Source organism: Myxocyprinus asiaticus, chromosome 39 (assembly GCF_019703515.2).
Source record: "Myxocyprinus asiaticus isolate MX2 ecotype Aquarium Trade chromosome 39, UBuf_Myxa_2, whole genome shotgun sequence".
NCBI classification, from domain to species: domain Eukaryota; kingdom Metazoa; phylum Chordata; class Actinopteri; order Cypriniformes; family Catostomidae; genus Myxocyprinus; species Myxocyprinus asiaticus.
The window spans coordinates 22,285,359-22,293,137 of NC_059382.1; positions in this window are offsets into that span (position 1 = coordinate 22,285,359).

Consider the following 7,779-nt stretch of genomic DNA (forward strand, 5'->3'; position numbering starts at 1 on the left):
GCGGCCATCCTTAGTCTCTATTCTCAGTTTGTCCAGAAACATCAGAGCAAAAGCTATCTTCCGTTGATGTAAGAGTTTCTTGCATTCTTTGAATTGATCGCGTTTCTCTCGTTGAATTCGCAAAGTCTTGGAACAAGAAAATGTTGTGATTCTTACAAAAAAGGCTTTCCTTTGCTCCTCGCCTCGTGCAACACGAGATCTTTATCGGATTAAATTTGGCCAGAATTGATCGGGGCCTGTCTCCCTCAGCGGATCTGCGAGCCGGGACTCTGTGAGCTCGCTCGATTTGCAGCTTGTGGCCAGTTATGTCGAGCAGACTCGGGAAGAGCTCGTCTAGGAATTTCACCATATCTCTGCCTTTCTCATGCTCAGGAATTCCAACAATTCAGACGTTATTCCGCCTACTGCGGTTCTCAAGGTCTTCCAGTTTTTCAAAAACGTGTTGTAAATCTGCCTTGGTCACCAGCGGATTAGCGGCCAATTCCCTCTCCGATGACTCCAGATAATCGATCCATTTCTCGACGTCTGACAATTTTATAACCATCTCAGAGAATTTCGTTTCCATCGCCGTAATCGATCGACGTATTACAGCGAGATCCTCCAAGTCTGCAACAACCTTCGTCAGCATCACAGACATGCTCGCCAGTTGACGCTGGATTTCTCCTGCCACACTGTCCAAACCGAGTCCCTGGTCTGCGGACCTGTCAGAGGTTTCAGCTTGAGCACGTAAGTATCTTTTAATAATCTCCAGAGCCCGAGGACTTTGAATTCTTTGCCATATTGACTTCAAAGAACAAATATGGAGCAGGGTTTTTCGAATCTTACCGGATTATAACACAAAAATAATTAAAAACTAGCAAAGCATGCAGAGCTCGTCGTTTATACGTCTGCTCCTCGCATGCCGTCACCTGAAATGTCTTCAATTTTAATCTTGATCTGGGAACAGTTAACTGCAAACTATTTAATAACTGTAAAGGTCTAGAGGAATAATGCAGAAACATTTACTCAGAAATGTACTCAGGTTCCAGACCATGCAAGCCCTTGTAAACAAAGAATAAAAACTTTGAACTGGATCCTGTATTGGACAGGAAGCCAGTGAAGAGAAGCCAGCACTGGAGAGATAATATCTCTTTTTCTAGCACCAGTCAGAAGCATAGCAACAGTGTTTTGAACCACCTGAAGACGTGACAGAGAGGACTGAGAACAAAGTGCATTACAATAATCAAGTCTTGAAGAAATAAAAGCATGAATCACAGTCTACAACTCTTTAAAAGTTAAAAATGTTTTTAACTTAGCGATGGTCCTATGTTGAAAAAAGCTACCTTTGACCACAGAGTTTATTTGTCTATTGAATTTTAGTGAATTTTAACTGAATCAAAAATTACACCTAGATTTCTTGCTTGGGAATGTAAGTTTGAAGATAAAGGTCCCAAATTACTGATTACCATTTTAATGGAATTAGGAGGGCCAAAAACTAGGACTTCTGTCTTAGATTTGTAGAACAGTAGAAAGTTGGCTGCCATCCAGCTTTTAATCCAACCAAAACAAAAATTTTAAGGCAGAGACATAATTTGTTTCTGTTGGAAGACTGAGCTGAGTGTCATCTGCATAGCAATGATATGAGATGTTGTGTTTGTGAAAAATATCACCTAAAGGAAGCATATATAAAGAACATAGAACAGGGCCAAAAATGGAGCCTTAAGGTACTTCACAGGTAATAGATACAGAAGATGAAGAGAAATTCCCAATCTCAACTGAAAAAGTTCTATCTTTGAGATAAGAGGCTAACCAATTAAAAGCACTATCCTGAACACCAACCCACTGCTGTAAACGCTTCAGAAGGATGGTGTGGTCGATCATGTAAAAGGCCGCACTGAGATCTAGCAAAACTAGAATGGCACACTTCCCAAAGTCCACAGGTAATAACAAATAATTTGTCACTTTCAGGAGAGCAGACTCAGTGCTGTGTCTTTTTCTGAAGCCAGACTGAGCTTTGTCTAAAACAGTGGTGTAGCTAGACCCTGGCTGATAGGGCTAAAGCCCTGGATCTTTTGTTAATAGTCCCAAAAGTTTTTTGTGTGTGAAAGAAGTATGGCTTAATGTTAATTACATCAGGGTACAAAAGCAACAAGGCAGGCTTCAAATGTAAATGAATTCCAATTAGTGAGCCCAACTTGCATTAATTAACAGTTCGCACTTTGACTTTTACTTGCTGTTCGTGCTCAAGTTCATCAGACACGTTATGAACGCCTCATGTGGGAGCTTTCTATTGTCTTTCACAGGGGTGCAGCTTTTCTGAATCAGAGGCACTGAGGCTTTATTTTGCAAGCCTTATTTTTAAATACATAATCTATAAGCCTCATTTCTAATCCTCATTTGTTTTTAACAATCCACACACCAAGTAGATTTTAATGCATGCACCAGTCATTTTGTTCGGTTATTCAGATTTAGCTGGGAGTTGGTACGTGGGAGTAAAGATTGTTTTTGCAGTGGAATTTCCTCAAACACAACTCAAAATAGCAGCACAGCTTAAAAAGCAAACAAACACAATTTATAAGCCTAAATAGCACCATACATAAGTCTTAAAATGATAAAATCTCACCTTAAAGTCAAACAGAAATGACTGCCTGTATATGCGCTCTGTCCGTGCTGGTTCACATTTCCATGTCATGTGCGTGGAGTTAAACTGCTGTGTTTAAATAGCCTCTTTGGGGTGCATTGGTTTTTAAATAGTTTAAAATCAAATACCATTGAACTTGTCAAATTATTGTACTTAAGTCTGCACACCAGAGCAAAAGGGGGAAAAAAATGCTTATCAAGCATTGAAACTGCTTTGTTAAAACAACCTGGAATCATGAAACCCAACGCAGGTCTTTCGAGATGCGTTTTATAAAAGTTAAAGTTATTTTTAACTTTACTTGGTGATCCCACAATGGCGATGTATTGCCACGTTAAATAATACAAAAATAAATAATAAGATTTCAATAATAAATTCGTAATATTTTGCAAATAAATAAAAAATTACGAGAATAAAGTTGCAGCATTATGAGATTAAAGTCGTAATAGTTTGAAAATAGTCGTAGCATTATGAGATAAAATTTTGTAGCATTTTGAGATTATTGTCAAAATATTTTAAGAATGAAGTACAAATTATTAGAATAAAGTCTTAGCCTTGTGAGAATAAAGTAGTAGATTGTGTGAATAAAGTAGAAATATTAGGGGGAAAAATCGTAATATTAGGCTAAACAGGGCATCATAAATAACGGACGCTGAGCCAGCAGCTTCATTAATGCAAGAGATGGATGTAGACAGGGGCAGACTGGACATCGGGAGAACCGGGTTCTATTCCCGGTGGGCCGGCAGCAAAACGGGGCCCAGTGGGCTGCGATAAGCTGAAATGGGCCACCACGTTATGCAGAACGGGCCACAAAACGGCACCGCGATATGCCGAAGGGGGCAGCGATATGCAGAATAGGACAGCGAACCCCCCCCAACAACTTTTGGGTCAGTTTCTATGTAAAATCCCAGGCCGATTTCTCTTCCCAGTCCGTCACTGGATGTAGAGGATGTAGTTAAATCATACTTTAGGATAGAATTTAGCAATAAATAAATCCTTGGTCTTTTGGCTCATCAGTACAGAGTTATTAGTATCCAGACACTGCAGTGGTTATGCAGGAAATGTAATTCATTCAGGAGAAAGAATGAGACCGATTTGAGCAGTCCCGCTTGAATTTGTTGTTGGGTTTTCCTTTCTAAACAATAGTATAACTGAGGTGATGTTACCACATACAATGTATTGATATAGATTTATATAATTCACAGCAGTTCCAATTATTTTGCGCTTCACTTGAGTGTGAGCCTATATCTCATGCCTCCCTTGACAGGCGCCCACATGTTGAAAACTCCTGTACTAATGCACACCTCATTCATGAACACAGAGCTCGCAAATCTTCCCACAAATTCAGCTCGGTTGCATAGCCAAAGTTATCTCCCTGGTTAGTGATGTTGGATGTAAAGACCCAGATGCTCCACTTTGCTGTTGTCCACCACATCACTTTGATGTTACTTTCCTTTCGATTTATTCTCAAAATATTACGACTTCAATCATAATGCTTTGACTTTCTTCTCATTATTTTTACTTTATTCTCAAAATATTATGATAAATTAAAATTGCACATTTAAATTGTTAAACTACTTTGCGTTAATTTCTGCACAATGAACAATGAGCCGACAATATGTAATTCTTGCTTTGATCCTCCTTAATTTAAATTCAAATGTGTTTAATCCGTTTATTCTGTGCCTGCCCTTTGCTCATATAAAGTTCTGAACTGGTGTCAGTGTTGCACTTAATATAATTATTATTTGACAGGTAGAGTGGTAATTTTTTAAATCATGGAAGGAAGGATTCTTCTTATTTTTATATTATAATATGGCCTGTGGGCATAGGCGGAGCGTGTGTAAGGCTGGGCAAGGCTTAGCCTTCCCCTGGCCACAGGCATGATGTTCGTATTAATGCTTATTAGGTATTGATCGGAAATTCTTGTTGCCGCTCCTGGATAACCCTGCTGGTAGCTGAACCAGTAACCTGATCAGTTTCCCCACCCCATCTACAAACTTTAATTACTAGCGTAAAGGGAAAGCTGACTCTAGATCAGTGGCCGTGGCCAAATTCATCTTAAAACGTTAACCTCTTGAGTCACTGCGTGCATGGAGAATGTCTTTATTTCTGAAAGAATTTAACATTTTAAAACAAATATAAAATAACGTAGTGCAGTTCTTACATTAATACATATTTATTAGTGTATCCGCATTTGTAACATTCCTTTTTAATTGCATCTATTCATGTTTAAATCAATAAGGATCCGATCATATTCAAAACGATCCAGCATGGAGATGACTGAAAATATTTAATCATCATTTCTTGAGCTTGTGAAGAAGACTCTCTCCACTGGATTTTATCTTAACTTCCAAAACTTTAATTAAACTGCATGACAGGTGCGGGACCACTTTAAATGGCATATGCAGGTCCAAACAGTTCAGGTGTCTGTGTGGGTGCCTCGTCCCACCCCCGCAAGATGCCGCCCTGGGCAACTGCACATGTTGCCCATGCCTAAATCCGCTACTGGAGAAGCATAATTAACTTGAAAGGTGTCTGAGCAAGTATACTCATGAAATTGAGCCAGAAAGTGTGAAATAACAAACAAAAACCGTGTCGGAACATAAAAGAAATTGAATAGATTGACAAACAAGCAAAGGTGCCGGGCAGTTGCAGCCCAATTTAAGCCCTGAATAAATATGGCTCCAGATGGCAATAACTGTATTTAAATGTATTATTATTATTATTATTATTATTATTATTGTTATCATTATTATAAGCCTATAACCCCTTTATTATTATTATTTAAAGGGGGGCTTATGCCTGTGGGCTAAGCCCCAGATGACACTGAAGTCTAGCAACGCCCCATGTCTAAGATTTCATTTTTATTTAAAAACGAGGAAAGTTGATGAAAAACAACCTTCTTCAGAACTTTAGAAAGAAAAAGAAGTTGAGATGGGCCGATAATTATTTAGATCTAAAGGATCAAGATTTGCCTTTTTTAGCAGGGGCTGCACCACAGCATGTTTAAAACTGGATGGAACAGTACCATTGATTAGGGAGCTATTTACTATAAACAATATACTGGTACCAGTAGTGTCTAGTGCTTCCACAAGAGGACGTGGAGGAACAACATCCATAGAACAGAAAGCAGACTTCATATGACAAATGATGTCTACCAGGAGAGAGAGTTGTAGGGTCAAATTTGATTAAATGAGATGAAATTGAAACGACCTCAGTAAAGTCTAGTGGAGAGGGGGAGATAACAGATCTTATGACATCAATTTTGTTAATGAAATTATTATTTTTTTATACAACAGGCAGCAGTGGTTGGATCAGGAAATGAGGTGACAACAGGATTAAGTACTGTGTTTATAGTACTGAATAGGATTTTTGGATTATGAGCATTTTGGAGATTAAATAAGATAATTAATTTGCTCTGGCAGCTTTAACATTGTGGTAGTTAAGCATGCTGTCCCTCAAGATTTCATAGGATACTTGGGCTGTGTTCCATTTAAAATTTGTAACCCCTTCCCTCGCAAACTTCACTTGTTTCATGGACTCGGATGTACGTCACTGCTTACGTTGCGCGAGTGTCCACTACTGGCGGAAGACGTGCAATGGGTTTAACTGGAACACCCTTAACCCTTGATCACTTGGAGCATGTTGAGGGCTGATGTCAATTTGTGGAATTATTTAGTGATTTCTGCACCTGAGAATATGTTTTTAGAGACTGATTTCAGAGGCTTATGTATAAATCTCGTATGTTTAATTTTTTTTTCATTAGAATGAATTGTTAGAAAGGATTAATCAAGATTTACACAAATGAACATGTTAACATAACAATGAACACATAGGCTATAACTGTGTGATAAACAGTTTAAGGTAGCTACAAGTATCATGCTGTGTGAAGACTTGACGTAGGGAGTGAAAGGAGGACACAGGGAACTGGGTTTTTCAACTAAAGGTATGACTTTTAATTAAACAACAAAAGGTAGCTTTTCAGCATAACACTCAACAGTTCACAGTTTAACACAGTCTCTTTCTGACTGGCAGCTCTCTCCCCTGGTCTCTGGCGTGGTCGCTCTTTATCGCTCTCCCCAATGCTTACTGCAATTAGAAACAGGTGTTAGTCATTTTCGGGCCCAGGTGTATGCACACTTACCGCTTTCTCTCTCTCCGGATGAACGCTCGACCATGCCCCCACGGCCACATATCCCCACTGCCCGACTCAGGCCGGGGAGATATCCAGTCTGTCTACCACTCCCCCCCCCCCCATTTCTGGAAAGGAAGTCTGCGACAGCCATCTGCGCTCCCGGTCTGTGGACCACCTCGAACTTAAACGGCTGAAGAGCCAGATACCACCGGGTGATCCGCTCGTTGGTATCCCTCATGCGGTGGAGCCATTGGAGTGAGGCGAGATCCGAACAGAGGGTGAAGGCCTGCCCCAGCAGGTAGTAGCGGAGAGTGAGGACCGCCCACTTGATGGCAAGACACTCCTTCTCAATGGTGCTGTACTTAGTCTCCCTCAGCGAGAGCTTGCGACTAATGTACAGCACTGGAGGTTCCTCCTACTCCACCACCTGTGAGATCACGGCCCCCAGCCCTCTGTCTGAAATGTCCGTCTGTAAAATAAAAGGGAGAGAGAAATTGGGTGAATGTAAAAGTGGCCCGCCACAAAGTGCGGCTTTCACCTGCGTAAACGCCTGTTGACACTGCTTCGTCCACTGGACCAGGTCTGGAGCTCCCTTTTTAGCGAGATCAGTCAGCGGGCTGGTGATGTCTGAATAATTAGGCACAAACATTCTATAATAGCCAGCCAGCCCCAGGAACTGTCTCACCCCCTTTTCGGTCTTGGGTCTCGGGCACTTGGGGACACACCTTGGGGTTTATTGTGAGTTCCGCCTGTCGCAGCGACCTCAGAACTGCCCTCAGATGCTGCATGTGCCGCTGCCAATCATTACTGTATATAATGATGTCATCCAGATAGGCAGTGGCATAAGCAGAGTGCGGTCTGATGATTCAGTCCATGAGGCACTGAAACATAGCCAGTGCTCCAAACAAACCAAACAGTAGCGTCACAAATTTGTAATTTATTCAGGAGAAAGAATGAGACCGATTTGAGCAGTCCCGCTCGACATTGTTGTTGGGTTTTCCTTTCTAAACAATAGTATAACTGAGGG